General features: G+C 56.8%; 5 non-coding genes across 5 annotated transcripts; all 5 read left to right on the top strand.

Annotated features, from left to right (window-relative positions):
- The first annotated feature begins 12 nt into the window (after positions 1–12).
- LOC133085864 (small nucleolar RNA SNORD116) lies at positions 13–106 on the top strand. Its single transcript, XR_009699662.1, has one exon. It is a non-coding gene; the product is annotated as a small nucleolar RNA SNORD116 (small nucleolar RNA).
- Positions 107–2,795: 2,689 nt separating this feature from the next.
- On the top strand, positions 2,796–2,889 carry LOC133085863 (small nucleolar RNA SNORD116). Its single transcript, XR_009699661.1, has one exon. It is a non-coding gene; the product is annotated as a small nucleolar RNA SNORD116 (small nucleolar RNA).
- Positions 2,890–5,578: 2,689 nt separating this feature from the next.
- On the top strand, positions 5,579–5,672 carry LOC133085862 (small nucleolar RNA SNORD116). Its single transcript, XR_009699660.1, has one exon. It is a non-coding gene; the product is annotated as a small nucleolar RNA SNORD116 (small nucleolar RNA).
- A 2,689-nt stretch (positions 5,673–8,361) lies between these two features.
- LOC133085861 (small nucleolar RNA SNORD116) lies at positions 8,362–8,455 on the top strand. The gene has a single exon (XR_009699659.1). It is a non-coding gene; the product is annotated as a small nucleolar RNA SNORD116 (small nucleolar RNA).
- Positions 8,456–11,144: 2,689 nt separating this feature from the next.
- On the top strand, positions 11,145–11,238 carry LOC133085860 (small nucleolar RNA SNORD116). The gene has a single exon (XR_009699658.1). It is a non-coding gene; the product is annotated as a small nucleolar RNA SNORD116 (small nucleolar RNA).
- Positions 11,239–13,216: the final 1,978 nt, after the last annotated feature.

Here is a 13,216-nt window from a genome sequence, read left to right as displayed (position 1 = left end):
CAGCATGTGCTTGGATAGATGATGACACCCTTGTATGCATTCCTTGGAAAATCTGAACATAATGAGTGAGAAAGTTTTACCGTCTCCTCATCGAAACTGAGGGTCCAGCACGTTTCCTCTCTCGGGGGTATGGGACAGTTAGGAGTGCGGGCCGACGTCCCCTGCTGACAGGCATGCAAACACCACTAAGGGCTCCAGCATTGGAGGGACTCCTGTGTGAGGGTCGACCGTGTCTGCCCATAAGCTGGGTCATCTATGCATCACCGGGCCCTGCTAAAAGACCGCTGAGGGAATACAAGGGGGCAGGCTCTCCTGCTAGTCTTCAGAGTCGGAGCGTGTGCTGGTGGAGGCCCAGTGAGCTTGCAGCTTGGAGAGGTGTGTTTTGGGCAGGATCTCGCTTTGTGCATGCTGCTTCGGAGGTTGATTCTGGAAGCCAAAATGAGCAAGCTTCCCTGGTTGGAGCCTGGAGCCTCAGGCCAGGCCTGTGGCCCTCTCTGATGTTGTGTGTGGTGTGGTGAGGTTCCTGAGTGCCCGGTGGGGCTGGAGCAGTGAGCGGGGGTGGGCTGGAGTTGAGCGATGGCAGAAGGGGGCCGATGGACTAGGCCTCGGGGCTGCCCCTGTCAGCTCCTCTGCTGAAGCTGCCGGCACACTGTTGGTGCTAAGTGGATCATCGTGGAGTGGGCTGAGGATCGAGTGCTGCATTTAAGCCTGTGTGGTGGCTGGGGGCCTGGAGAGAAAGTTAAGGTATCATGAGGACACGTCCTATGTAATGTCGTGGGATGGGCTGTCATCATTGGGTTGCAGGAGCTGGCCTCGGCTTCCCGAGGATGTGTCTTGTTCGTGAAGGGCTGGCATCAGCTGCCTATGGAGGGGATGGCTTTGGCAGTTCATGAGGATGTAGTGAGGTAGGTAACCTGTGTAGAGTTGCGATCCCATTTGCGGAGGAGTGACTCCACACGGGTGTCTTGCGGGACGTAGAGAAGATGGACATGCTGAGGCATCTGTGCCGGCCTCCTTGGGGGTAGGTGAGTTATGGGAACAAGCCCTTTGGTCGTTTTGTTCCTTCTTTTGGGAATGTGCAAAGCGATAGTGTTTCTCCCGGAGGGCATGACGCGGCCGGCCCATGTGGCATGCAGGCCGTTCGAACAGCCAGAGCTTTATCCGGAGCAGTCCATTGGCCGGGAAGAGATGGGGACACTGTTGCCCTGCCAGGTGCCCTGCCGTGGCCAACCACCTTTCCCTTTCAGGCTTCCAAGTCCCCTCGCATGGCAGAGGTCTTCCATTGAAAGTCTGTCTGTGGTCCTCGGGGACAGTGCCTGTGATCACTGTGAGTTGCTCGGTAGTGTCGCTGTGGCAGTGGAGACTTGCTAGGATGCATGCGGTGCTGTGGGCCTCATCAAAGCAGACAGGCTTGCGGTCTGTCTTCCCTGGTGTTCAGTGTCTCTGTGTTCGCATGATGTCTGTGGCTTCAAGTAGGGTTGACTCGCCCTGCAGGCAGCAGGAGGGCACTTAGGACGAGGCTGTGAAGCGTTCGAGCGTTTTCTCAGTGGTCTGGGCCGCGAAACCTGCCAGTTGGAAGCTTGCCGATACGTGGCCGGGAAGGTGGCCTAATTCCCGCTGTCGGGTTCCAACCAGTGTCCTGGTTGCTGAAGCCCAACACTTCCCGTTGTGGGCATTCCCACGGGGTCACGGAAAGTGATATGGTCTAGTTGGCGAGAAGAGGCACTTGGGCCAAAGTTCGTTAGCCCCTTGAGTAGTGCCGGGCTGCATCTTGCCTGTAGGCAACTGCAGGTCGGAGTCAGCCCCCCCATGGGAGGTTCCCTTGCTTCTGGGAGCGCTGGGAGTGACCCCAAGGGCACATCAGATGTGCTTGTAGGTGGCAGGGTCTCCAGGTCCACGTAGATGTGACACCCACGGCCGGGAGGCAGGTCTCGTCCAGTCTTTGTGCTTTGGTCAGAAGGCGTGGCTGTGGGAGAGCGGGAGTCTGTGACCTATTTCAGCAGCCCCTGGGGGTTAATCTTCGCATGCGGCCTCTTGAAGCTGACAGGGGTCTTTCTCCTTTCAGTTGGGGGTCCAACCAGGGTGCTGTGTATAAACTATGGCGTTTACTGTTGGAGGTGTCTGCAGAGGGCCACAGCGACACCCAGAGACCAAGACGCGTATTCAGCGCCACACACAGGAACCCACAAGCGCATCGTCGTGCGCAGTCACAGTCACACACGCCCACTCACGTGAATACACAGATACAGTGTCTGACACACCGACCAATGTACGTGCCTAACTTCCTCCAGTCATGCTGTGAGACACGCAATCAGTTTTCGGTAATGGATAGTGTTACTTGGAAAGCAGGTTCTGGGCTCACGGCAAGGTAAGTGTTCGCAAGAATCATGTTCTCTGAACCGTGGTGCAATTCAGAAGCCTGCATGATTTCTGTCCACTTCTCAGGTGCAGCTGCAGGGTAAGGCTGGCCGTCGGCAAAGACAAGAAGACCTTCGCGTTGTCTGATGACTGGATGTCCTAAGGAGAACTGGAAAAAGTGGGGCGGGCGCACGTTGCTCAGCGTGGCTGTGGATAACTCAGGACGGTAGGCATTCACCCATACTAAAATGTGTCATTGGATATTAGGTTTTCATCAGATGGGCCCAGTGGCTGCAAGAGTGGATTGATTGTTGGTCTTGCTGAGTGGCCTGAAGACTGTGGATTCCCCAGGCGGTTGGAATACTTCCGGGTCATGGCTCCTCTGCAGAGCCCCACGGCCTGCCCGTTTGTGTTCTGCAGCGTCCCAGCATGTGCTTGGATAGATGATGACACCCTTGTATGCATTCCTTGGAAAATCTGAACATAATGAGTGAGAAAGTTTTACCGTCTCCTCATCGAAACTGAGGGTCCAGCACGTTTCCTCTCTCGGGGGTATGGGACAGTTAGGAGTGCGGGCCGACGTCCCCTGCTGACAGGCATGCAAACACCACTAAGGGCTCCAGCATTGGAGGGACTCCTGTGTGAGGGTCGACCGTGTCTGCCCATAAGCTGGGTCATCTATGCATCACCGGGCCCTGCTAAAAGACCGCTGAGGGAATACAAGGGGGCAGGCTCTCCTGCTAGTCTTCAGAGTCGGAGCGTGTGCTGGTGGAGGCCCAGTGAGCTTGCAGCTTGGAGAGGTGTGTTTTGGGCAGGATCTCGCTTTGTGCATGCTGCTTCGGAGGTTGATTCTGGAAGCCAAAATGAGCAAGCTTCCCTGGTTGGAGCCTGGAGCCTCAGGCCAGGCCTGTGGCCCTCTCTGATGTTGTGTGTGGTGTGGTGAGGTTCCTGAGTGCCCGGTGGGGCTGGAGCAGTGAGCGGGGGTGGGCTGGAGTTGAGCGATGGCAGAAGGGGGCCGATGGACTAGGCCTCGGGGCTGCCCCTGTCAGCTCCTCTGCTGAAGCTGCCGGCACACTGTTGGTGCTAAGTGGATCATCGTGGAGTGGGCTGAGGATCGAGTGCTGCATTTAAGCCTGTGTGGTGGCTGGGGGCCTGGAGAGAAAGTTAAGGTATCATGAGGACACGTCCTATGTAATGTCGGGGGATGGGCTGTCATCATTGGGTTGCAGGAGCTGGCCTCGGCTTCCCGAGGATGTGTCTTGTTCGTGAAGGGCTGGCATCAGCTGCCTATGGAGGGGATGGCTTTGGCAGTTCATGAGGATGTAGTGAGGTAGGTAACCTGTGTAGAGTTGCGATCCCATTTGCGGAGGAGTGACTCCACACGGGTGTCTTGCGGGACGTAGAGAAGATGGACATGCTGAGGCATCTGTGCCGGCCTCCTTGGGGGTAGGTGAGTTATGGGAACAAGCCCTTTGGTCGTTTTGTTCCTTCTTTTGGGAATGTGCAAAGCGATAGTGTTTCTCCCGGAGGGCATGACGCGGCCGGCCCATGTGGCATGCAGGCCGTTCGAACAGCCAGAGCTTTATCCGGAGCAGTCCATTGGCCGGGAAGAGATGGGGACACTGTTGCCCTGCCAGGTGCCCTGCCGTGGCCAACCACCTTTCCCTTTCAGGCTTCCAAGTCCCCTCGCATGGCAGAGGTCTTCCATTGAAAGTCTGTCTGTGGTCCTCGGGGACAGTGCCTGTGATCACTGTGAGTTGCTCGGTAGTGTCGCTGTGGCAGTGGAGACTTGCTAGGATGCATGCGGTGCTGTGGGCCTCATCAAAGCAGACAGGCTTGCGGTCTGTCTTCCCTGGTGTTCAGTGTCTCTGTGTTCGCATGATGTCTGTGGCTTCAAGTAGGGTTGACTCGCCCTGCAGGCAGCAGGAGGGCACTTAGGACGAGGCTGTGAAGCGTTCGAGCGTTTTCTCAGTGGTCTGGGCCGCGAAACCTGCCAGTTGGAAGCTTGCCGATACGTGGCCGGGAAGGTGGCCTAATTCCCGCTGTCGGGTTCCAACCAGTGTCCTGGTTGCTGAAGCCCAACACTTCCCGTTGTGGGCATTCCCACGGGGTCACGGAAAGTGATATGGTCTAGTTGGCGAGAAGAGGCACTTGGGCCAAAGTTCGTTAGCCCCTTGAGTAGTGCCGGGCTGCATCTTGCCTGTAGGCAACTGCAGGTCGGAGTCAGCCCCCCCATGGGAGGTTCCCTTGCTTCTGGGAGCGCTGGGAGTGACCCCAAGGGCACATCAGATGTGCTTGTAGGTGGCAGGGTCTCCAGGTCCACGTAGATGTGACACCCACGGCCGGGAGGCAGGTCTCGTCCAGTCTTTGTGCTTTGGTCAGAAGGCGTGGCTGTGGGAGAGCGGGAGTCTGTGACCTATTTCAGCAGCCCCTGGGGGTTAATCTTCGCATGCGGCCTCTTGAAGCTGACAGGGGTCTTTCTCCTTTCAGTTGGGGGTCCAACCAGGGTGCTGTGTATAAACTATGGCGTTTACTGTTGGAGGTGTCTGCAGAGGGCCACAGCGACACCCAGAGACCAAGACGCGTATTCAGCGCCACACACAGGAACCCACAAGCGCATCGTCGTGCGCAGTCACAGTCACACACGCCCACTCACGTGAATACACAGATACAGTGTCTGACACACCGACCAATGTACGTGCCTAACTTCCTCCAGTCATGCTGTGAGACACGCAATCAGTTTTCGGTAATGGATAGTGTTACTTGGAAAGCAGGTTCTGGGCTCACGGCAAGGTAAGTGTTCGCAAGAATCATGTTCTCTGAACCGTGGTGCAATTCAGAAGCCTGCATGATTTCTGTCCACTTCTCAGGTGCAGCTGCAGGGTAAGGCTGGCCGTCGGCAAAGACAAGAAGACCTTCGCGTTGTCTGATGACTGGATGTCCTAAGGAGAACTGGAAAAAGTGGGGCGGGCGCACGTTGCTCAGCGTGGCTGTGGATAACTCAGGACGGTAGGCATTCACCCATACTAAAATGTGTCATTGGATATTAGGTTTTCATCAGATGGGCCCAGTGGCTGCAAGAGTGGATTGATTGTTGGTCTTGCTGAGTGGCCTGAAGACTGTGGATTCCCCAGGCGGTTGGAATACTTCCGGGTCATGGCTCCTCTGCAGAGCCCCACGGCCTGCCCGTTTGTGTTCTGCAGCGTCCCAGCATGTGCTTGGATAGATGATGACACCCTTGTATGCATTCCTTGGAAAATCTGAACATAATGAGTGAGAAAGTTTTACCGTCTCCTCATCGAAACTGAGGGTCCAGCACGTTTCCTCTCTCGGGGGTATGGGACAGTTAGGAGTGCGGGCCGACGTCCCCTGCTGACAGGCATGCAAACACCACTAAGGGCTCCAGCATTGGAGGGACTCCTGTGTGAGGGTCGACCGTGTCTGCCCATAAGCTGGGTCATCTATGCATCACCGGGCCCTGCTAAAAGACCGCTGAGGGAATACAAGGGGGCAGGCTCTCCTGCTAGTCTTCAGAGTCGGAGCGTGTGCTGGTGGAGGCCCAGTGAGCTTGCAGCTTGGAGAGGTGTGTTTTGGGCAGGATCTCGCTTTGTGCATGCTGCTTCGGAGGTTGATTCTGGAAGCCAAAATGAGCAAGCTTCCCTGGTTGGAGCCTGGAGCCTCAGGCCAGGCCTGTGGCCCTCTCTGATGTTGTGTGTGGTGTGGTGAGGTTCCTGAGTGCCCGGTGGGGCTGGAGCAGTGAGCGGGGGTGGGCTGGAGTTGAGCGATGGCAGAAGGGGGCCGATGGACTAGGCCTCGGGGCTGCCCCTGTCAGCTCCTCTGCTGAAGCTGCCGGCACACTGTTGGTGCTAAGTGGATCATCGTGGAGTGGGCTGAGGATCGAGTGCTGCATTTAAGCCTGTGTGGTGGCTGGGGGCCTGGAGAGAAAGTTAAGGTATCATGAGGACACGTCCTATGTAATGTCGTGGGATGGGCTGTCATCATTGGGTTGCAGGAGCTGGCCTCGGCTTCCCGAGGATGTGTCTTGTTCGTGAAGGGCTGGCATCAGCTGCCTATGGAGGGGATGGCTTTGGCAGTTCATGAGGATGTAGTGAGGTAGGTAACCTGTGTAGAGTTGCGATCCCATTTGCGGAGGAGTGACTCCACACGGGTGTCTTGCGGGACGTAGAGAAGATGGACATGCTGAGGCATCTGTGCCGGCCTCCTTGGGGGTAGGTGAGTTATGGGAACAAGCCCTTTGGTCGTTTTGTTCCTTCTTTTGGGAATGTGCAAAGCGATAGTGTTTCTCCCGGAGGGCATGACGCGGCCGGCCCATGTGGCATGCAGGCCGTTCGAACAGCCAGAGCTTTATCCGGAGCAGTCCATTGGCCGGGAAGAGATGGGGACACTGTTGCCCTGCCAGGTGCCCTGCCGTGGCCAACCACCTTTCCCTTTCAGGCTTCCAAGTCCCCTCGCATGGCAGAGGTCTTCCATTGAAAGTCTGTCTGTGGTCCTCGGGGACAGTGCCTGTGATCACTGTGAGTTGCTCGGTAGTGTCGCTGTGGCAGTGGAGACTTGCTAGGATGCATGCGGTGCTGTGGGCCTCATCAAAGCAGACAGGCTTGCGGTCTGTCTTCCCTGGTGTTCAGTGTCTCTGTGTTCGCATGATGTCTGTGGCTTCAAGTAGGGTTGACTCGCCCTGCAGGCAGCAGGAGGGCACTTAGGACGAGGCTGTGAAGCGTTTGAGCGTTTTCTCAGTGGTCTGGGCCGCGAAACCTGCCAGTTGGAAGCTTGCCGATACGTGGCCGGGAAGGTGGCCTAATTCCCGCTGTCGGGTTCCAACCAGTGTCCTGGTTGCTGAAGCCCAACACTTCCCGTTGTGGGCATTCCCACGGGGTCACGGAAAGTGATATGGTCTAGTTGGCGAGAAGAGGCACTTGGGCCAAAGTTCGTTAGCCCCTTGAGTAGTGCCGGGCTGCATCTTGCCTGTAGGCAACTGCAGGTCGGAGTCAGCCCCCCCATGGGAGGTTCCCTTGCTTCTGGGAGCGCTGGGAGTGACCCCAAGGGCACATCAGATGTGCTTGTAGGTGGCAGGGTCTCCAGGTCCACGTAGATGTGACACCCACGGCCGGGAGGCAGGTCTCGTCCAGTCTTTGTGCTTTGGTCAGAAGGCGTGGCTGTGGGAGAGCGGGAGTCTGTGACCTATTTCAGCAGCCCCTGGGGGTTAATCTTCGCATGCGGCCTCTTGAAGCTGACAGGGGTCTTTCTCCTTTCAGTTGGGGGTCCAACCAGGGTGCTGTGTATAAACTATGGCGTTTACTGTTGGAGGTGTCTGCAGAGGGCCACAGCGACACCCAGAGACCAAGACGCGTATTCAGCGCCACACACAGGAACCCACAAGCGCATCGTCGTGCGCAGTCACAGTCACACACGCCCACTCACGTGAATACACAGATACAGTGTCTGACACACCGACCAATGTACGTGCCTAACTTCCTCCAGTCATGCTGTGAGACACGCAATCAGTTTTCGGTAATGGATAGTGTTACTTGGAAAGCAGGTTCTGGGCTCACGGCAAGGTAAGTGTTCGCAAGAATCATGTTCTCTGAACCGTGGTGCAATTCAGAAGCCTGCATGATTTCTGTCCACTTCTCAGGTGCAGCTGCAGGGTAAGGCTGGCCGTCGGCAAAGACAAGAAGACCTTCGCGTTGTCTGATGACTGGATGTCCTAAGGAGAACTGGAAAAAGTGGGGCGGGCGCACGTTGCTCAGCGTGGCTGTGGATAACTCAGGACGGTAGGCATTCACCCATACTAAAATGTGTCATTGGATATTAGGTTTTCATCAGATGGGCCCAGTGGCTGCAAGAGTGGATTGATTGTTGGTCTTGCTGAGTGGCCTGAAGACTGTGGATTCCCCAGGCGGTTGGAATACTTCCGGGTCATGGCTCCTCTGCAGAGCCCCACGGCCTGCCCGTTTGTGTTCTGCAGCGTCCCAGCATGTGCTTGGATAGATGATGACACCCTTGTATGCATTCCTTGGAAAATCTGAACATAATGAGTGAGAAAGTTTTACCGTCTCCTCATCGAAACTGAGGGTCCAGCACGTTTCCTCTCTCGGGGGTATGGGACAGTTAGGAGTGCGGGCCGACGTCCCCTGCTGACAGGCATGCAAACACCACTAAGGGCTCCAGCATTGGAGGGACTCCTGTGTGAGGGTCGACCGTGTCTGCCCATAAGCTGGGTCATCTATGCATCACCGGGCCCTGCTAAAAGACCGCTGAGGGAATACAAGGGGGCAGGCTCTCCTGCTAGTCTTCAGAGTCGGAGCGTGTGCTGGTGGAGGCCCAGTGAGCTTGCAGCTTGGAGAGGTGTGTTTTGGGCAGGATCACGCTTTGTGCATGCCGCTTCGGAGGTTGATTCTGGAAGCCAAAATGAGCAAGCTTCCCTGGTTGGAGCCTGGAGCCTCAGGCCAGGCCTGTGGCCCTCTCTGATGTTGTGTGTGGTGTGGTGAGGTTCCTGAGTGCCCGGTGGGGCTGGAGCAGTGAGCGGGGGTGGGCTGGAGTTGAGCGATGGCAGAAGGGGGCCGATGGACTAGGCCTCGGGGCTGCCCCTGTCAGCTCCTCTGCTGAAGCTGCCGGCACACTGTTGGTGCTAAGTGGATCATCGTGGAGTGGGCTGAGGATCGAGTGCTGCATTTAAGCCTGTGTGGTGGCTGGGGGCCTGGAGAGAAAGTTAAGGTATCATGAGGACACGTCCTATGTAATGTCGTGGGATGGGCTGTCATCATTGGGTTGCAGGAGCTGGCCTCGGCTTCCCGAGGATGTGTCTTGTTCGTGAAGGGCTGGCATCAGCTGCCTATGGAGGGGATGGCTTTGGCAGTTCATGAGGATGTAGTGAGGTAGGTAACCTGTGTAGAGTTGCGATCCCATTTGCGGAGGAGTGACTCCACACGGGTGTCTTGCGGGACGTAGAGAAGATGGACATGCTGAGGCATCTGTGCCGGCCTCCTTGGGGGTAGGTGAGTTATGGGAACAAGCCCTTTGGTCGTTTTGTTCCTTCTTTTGGGAATGTGCAAAGCGATAGTGTTTCTCCCGGAGGGCATGACGCGGCCGGCCCATGTGGCATGCAGGCCGTTCGAACAGCCAGAGCTTTATCCGGAGCAGTCCATTGGCCGGGAAGAGATGGGGACACTGTTGCCCTGCCAGGTGCCCTGCCGTGGCCAACCACCTTTCCCTTTCAGGCTTCCAAGTCCCCTCGCATGGCAGAGGTCTTCCATTGAAAGTCTGTCTGTGGTCCTCGGGGACAGTGCCTGTGATCACTGTGAGTTGCTCGGTAGTGTCGCTGTGGCAGTGGAGACTTGCTAGGATGCATGCGGTGCTGTGGGCCTCATCAAAGCAGACAGGCTTGCGGTCTGTCTTCCCTGGTGTTCAGTGTCTCTGTGTTCGCATGATGTCTGTGGCTTCAAGTAGGGTTGACTCGCCCTGCAGGCAGCAGGAGGGCACTTAGGACGAGGCTGTGAAGCGTTTGAGCGTTTTCTCAGTGGTCTGGGCCGCGAAACCTGCCAGTTGGAAGCTTGCCGATACGTGGCCGGGAAGGTGGCCTAATTCCCGCTGTCGGGTTCCAACCAGTGTCCTGGTTGCTGAAGCCCAACACTTCCCGTTGTGGGCATTCCCACGGGGTCACGGAAAGTGATATGGTCTAGTTGGCGAGAAGAGGCACTTGGGCCAAAGTTCGTTAGCCCCTTGAGTAGTGCCGGGCTGCATCTTGCCTGTAGGCAACTGCAGGTCGGAGTCAGCCCCCCCATGGGAGGTTCCCTTGCTTCTGGGAGCGCTGGGAGTGACCCCAAGGGCACATCAGATGTGCTTGTAGGTGGCAGGGTCTCCAGGTCCACGTAGATGTGACACCCACGGCCGGGAGGCAGGTCTCGTCCAGTCTTTGTGCTTTGGTCAGAAGGCGTGGCTGTGGGAGAGCGGGAGTCTGTGACCTATTTCAGCAGCCCCTGGGGGTTAATCTTCGCATGCGGCCTCTTGAAGCTGACAGGGGTCTTTCTCCTTTCAGTTGGGGGTCCAACCAGGGTGCTGTGTATAAACTATGGCGTTTACTGTTGGAGGTGTCTGCAGAGGGCCACAGCGACACCCAGAGACCAAGACGCGTATTCAGCGCCACACACAGGAACCCACAAGCGCATCCCCGTGCGCAGTCACAATCACACACGCCCACTCACGTGAATACACAGATACAGTGTCTGACACACCGACCAATGTACGTGCCTAACTTCCTCCAGTCATGCTGTGAGACACGCAATCAGTTTTCGGTAATGGATAGTGTTACTTGGAAAGCAGGTTCTGGGCTCACGGCAAGGTAAGTGTTCGCAAGAATCATGTTCTCTGAACCGTGGTGCAATTCAGAAGCCTGCATGATTTCTGTCCACTTCTCAGGTGCAGCTGCAGGGTAAGGCTGGCCGTCGGCAAAGACAAGAAGACCTTCGCGTTGTCTGATGACTGGATGTCCTAAGGAGAACTGGAAAAAGTGGGGCGGGCGCACGTTGCTCAGCGTGGCTGTGGATAACTCAGGACGGTAGGCATTCACCCATACTAAAATGTGTCATTGGATATTAGGTTTTCATCAGATGGGCCCAGTGGCTGCAAGAGTGGATTGATTGTTGGTCTTGCTGAGTGGCCTGAAGACTGTGGATTCCCCAGGCGGTTGGAATACTTCCGGGTCATGGCTCCTCTGCAGAGCCCCACGGCCTGCCCGTTTGTGTTCTGCAGCGTCCCAGCATGTGCTTGGATAGATGATGACACCCTTGTATGCATTCCTTGGAAAATCTGAACATAATGAGTGAGAAAGTTTTACCGTCTCCTCATCGAAACTGAGGGTCCAGCACGTTTCCTCTCTCGGGGGTATGGGACAGTTAGGAGTGCGGGCCGACGTCCCCTGCTGACAGGCATGCAAACACCACTAAGGGCTCCAGCATTGGAGGGACTCCTGTGTGAGGGTCGACCGTGTCTGCCCATAAGCTGGGTCATCTATGCATCACCGGGCCCTGCTAAAAGACCGCTGAGGGAATACAAGGGGGCAGGCTCTCCTGCTAGTCTTCAGAGTCGGAGCGTGTGCTGGTGGAGGCCCAGTGAGCTTGCAGCTTGGAGAGGTGTGTTTTGGGCAGGATCTCGCTTTGTGCATGCCGCTTCGGAGGTTGATTCTGGAAGCCAAAATGAGCAAGCTTCCCTGGTTGGAGCCTGGAGCCTCAGGCCAGGCCTGTGGCCCTCTCTGATGTTGTGTGTGGTGTGGTGAGGTTCCTGAGTGCCCGGTGGGGCTGGAGCAGTGAGCGGGGGTGGGCTGGAGTTGAGCGATGGCAGAAGGGGGCCGATGGACTAGGCCTCGGGGCTGCCCCTGTCAGCTCCTCTGCTGAAGCTGCCGGCACACTGTTGGTGCTAAGTGGATCATCGTGGAGTGGGCTGAGGATCGAGTGCTGCATTTAAGCCTGTGTGGTGGCTGGGGGCCTGGAGAGAAAGTTAAGGTATCATGAGGACACGTCCTATGTAATGTCGGGGGATGGGCTGTCATCATTGGGTTGCAGGAGCTGGCCTCGGCTTCCCGAGGATGTGTCTTGTTCGTGAAGGGCTGGCATCAGCTGCCTATGGAGGGGATGGCTTTGGCAGTTCATGAGGATGTAGTGAGGTAGGTAACCTGTGTAGAGTTGCGATCCCATTTGCGGAGGAGTGACTCCACACGGGTGTCTTGCGGGACGTAGAGAAGATGGACATGCTGAGGCATCTGTGCCGGCCTCCTTGGGGGTAGGTGAGTTATGGGAACAAGCCCTTTGGTCGTTTTGTTCCTTCTTTTGGGAATGTGCAAAGCGATAGTGTTTCTCCCGGAGGGCATGACGCGGCCGGCCCATGTGGCATGCAGGCCGTTCGAACAGCCAGAGCTTTATCCGGAGCAGTCCATTGGCCGGGAAGAGATGGGGACACTGTTGCCCTGCCAGGTGCCCTGCCGTGGCCAACCACCTTTCCCTTTCAGGCTTCCAAGTCCCCTCGCATGGCAGAGGTCTTCCATTGAAAGTCTGTCTGTGGTCCTCGGGGACAGTGCCTGTGATCACTGTGAGTTGCTCGGTAGTGTCGCTGTGGCAGTGGAGACTTGCTAGGATGCATGCGGTGCTGTGGGCCTCATCAAAGCAGACAGGCTTGCGGTCTGTCTTCCCTGGTGTTCAGTGTCTCTGTGTTCGCATGATGTCTGTGGCTTCAAGTAGGGTTGACTCGCCCTGCAGGCAGCAGGAGGGCACTTAGGACGAGGCTGTGAAGCGTTTGAGCGTTTTCTCAGTGGTCTGGGCCGCGAAACCTGCCAGTTGGAAGCTTGCCGATACGTGGCCGGGAAGGTGGCCTAATTCCCGCTGTCGGGTTCCAACCAGTGTCCTGGTTGCTGAAGCCCAACACTTCCCGTTGTGGGCATTCCCACGGGGTCACGGAAAGTGATATGGTCTAGTTGGCGAGAAGAGGCACTTGGGCCAAAGTTCGTTAGCCCCTTGAGTAGTGCCGGGCTGCATCTTGCCTGTAGGCAACTGCAGGTCGGAGTCAGCCCCCCCATGGGAGGTTCCCTTGCTTCTGGGAGCGCTGGGAGTGACCCCAAGGGCACATCAGATGTGCTTGTAGGTGGCAGGGTCTCCAGGTCCACGTAGATGTGACACCCACGGCCGGGAGGCAGGTCTCGTCCAGTCTTTGTGCTTTGGTCAGAAGGCGTGGCTGTGGGAGAGCGGGAGTCTGTGACCTATTTCAGCAGCCCCTGGGGGTTAATCTTCGCATGCGGCCTCTTGAAGCTGACAGGGGTCTTTCTCCTTTCAGTTGGGGGTCCAACCAGGGT

The sequence above is a fragment of the Eubalaena glacialis genome, chromosome 2, assembly GCF_028564815.1.
Source record: "Eubalaena glacialis isolate mEubGla1 chromosome 2, mEubGla1.1.hap2.+ XY, whole genome shotgun sequence".
Taxonomy (NCBI): domain Eukaryota; kingdom Metazoa; phylum Chordata; class Mammalia; order Artiodactyla; family Balaenidae; genus Eubalaena; species Eubalaena glacialis.
The sequence above is the reverse complement of the archived record's forward strand: the minus strand, read 5'-3'. Positions and strand labels throughout refer to the sequence as shown.